The sequence below is a fragment of the Rhipicephalus sanguineus genome, chromosome 8, assembly GCF_013339695.2.
Source record: "Rhipicephalus sanguineus isolate Rsan-2018 chromosome 8, BIME_Rsan_1.4, whole genome shotgun sequence".
Lineage (NCBI taxonomy): Eukaryota > Metazoa > Arthropoda > Arachnida > Ixodida > Ixodidae > Rhipicephalus > Rhipicephalus sanguineus.
The window spans coordinates 7147687-7150062 of record NC_051183.1 but is presented as its reverse complement, the minus strand read 5'-3'; positions in this window follow the sequence as shown (position 1 = coordinate 7150062).

The following is a 2376-nucleotide window of genomic DNA, read 5'->3' as shown; positions in this document are numbered from 1 at the left end:
CGTCTTGTCGTCCTTGTTTCATTCGCGCTGTTACTTTATTTGTTCTAAATATGAACCAACTAGCCCACATCAAGTTGTTACTATATAGGCCCTCCCTCGTATATCGAGGGAGGGCCTATACACTTCCTTGCGGACTTGCACATAACTCAGTAGGATAATATAACACCCACATCAAAAAACCAACAGACCACGGATCCAAAGAAAGAACAGAGGACAATACTTATTCTCTTAGTTTATAATCTATAAATAATAACGGAAGGAGAGAGAGAGCTTGCTGCCGGTGGGATGATGATGAGTTAGTCTTTTCAGGCGCAGGGGCCAAGTGTGGCCAAAGGGCGCCATGACGATGTTTCAATCACCAACGGATTATGAGGCGGCTGCGGAAGGGCCCAAAAATCAATCGAATAAGCAATGCTTAAAACACGTACACGATTAAAATTACGAAGGTGGCAAGTGAGGCGAACTATGAACGGGGGATGTTTCTATACAAGGAAAGTCGACAGGTATGCAAGTAGCACAGATCCCCCACTCGGGACCTTGAACACAAGGGCTGGGAGGCATGTGCTATAAGGGCCGAAGCGGCAGCCTCAAATAATAGGCTGTACTAAGAGTCGCTTGGGGGTATACACAACAACAATTACACTGTTAAGGAATGCGAAGAATCACTTACCGCCAAATATTGGGTCATCGCCAGAGAAACATGACGGATGTAGTGACAATTTGCTGGTGGTATGGTATGGAAAAGTACATTTGTCTGCCTGTAGTTGACGACATTCCACCGGGCCTCTTGCAGCCCATTGTTCAAGTGCGCCCCACTGCGTCATTGAAGAATTGGGGGGTTTGGACACGCAAAACCAGGGTCGCATTAGGAAGATCGCGGTAGTGTGATTAACCACAACGTGGAGCTCTTTTACCCGCACATAATCCCGTATTTATGCGGGGGCATGCCGCCGCCTCACCCACGCCCTCTATTCAGTGCGATGCCACAAAACGGCGGATGCGCTTATTTCGTGCTCGCGTGGCCACGTGTCTCGCCAAGCTTTTTTTAAAAGGGGCCATGAAAACGGTCACCCAACATTTCGGTTTTTCAGCGAAAACTAGAACTATAGTGGGTCTATTGTGCCTGTACATATATGATAATGAACTGTACAAGAATATTTCCCTGCAAATACGCCCTTGAAGTCATCGGCTATAAACCCCACCCACCGCCACTGGCCATCTTGCCATGGCGTGTGTGACGTCATGTGCTGCATGTAGCGGAGCCGTCGTCTTCTACCAAAGTTTCAGCACGTCGCAATCGTTAACTCCCAATGTCAAGCTAAACAAAGATGAAATGGCTCGACTGCGCGCGCCGCTAACCACGGAAAAAAATCATTCGCCGGAAAGCGACGCTCGCGCAGCATGCAGCTCGTTACGTCACGGCTCGCGAGTGCGTCAGTGTTGCACGACTCGCAGGCCCTTCGCGTGTTTATAAAGGTATTCAATTAATAATTAAGTGCTCGACCAACGCGCTGAAATTTCACTAGCTTGTTTGTGAACGTAAAAAAATTAACCCACTATAACACAGATTATGATCGGAAATTGGATTTCATGGGCCCCTTTAGAAAACCTCGAGAATCGTGCTGTCGTCGGCTTAGCTCCGTCCCGGATCATGCGTGCTGCTAAAAGTTCTCACATAACTCTCTCTTCGTTACGAAGTATATAAGCTAACTGGTTTTGCTGAAGATTCCTCTGATAAGCTGGCCAGGTTTTTACGCTCCAACGTGTCCACCGCGTCCTTTCTCGCTCCGGATTTCTCATTTCGGCTGTCGCAATTCCATCGCGGGGGCAACTGCGCCATGAGCGCGGTGTAAAGCGAAGCGCCCCACGCGTCTCGACGGTGCCGACTCCCGGGGAAAACGAGATTTGTCGGTAAGGCGGGACCTGACGGGAAGGATTAGCCTCGGAGAGCGCAAAGCCGCTTGCGACAGAGAAGGTGACAGGTGCGGGGATTGCAGAGAGCCCCGGTATGTGTGCGTTACCTGCGCTCTTTTCCACGTAATATTTCATTGCTGGCTGCTTCACTTACTCGCTACCCGTGCGCATGCGCCGCTTTTTTGTCAGCCTCTGGGGGGAAAATAAAAGGGAATGTTTCAAAGTCGAACGTGGCCCTTTTTTTGTCGTTGCGAGCAAAGCCGTGCTTCTCACTGCATGTGTCATGTGATGTTCAGTGTTCGCAGCGAGTGATTGCAAACACGGCTATGGCTATATAGGCGCCATCGCTTAGCTAAGGCGTACAGCAGGGACGCAATACGGGGTTAATTTAGAGCTTACACAGAGCAGGAGGTAAAACAGGAAATGCAGGCGATGGCTAACCTACAGAAAAGCTTGGCTACC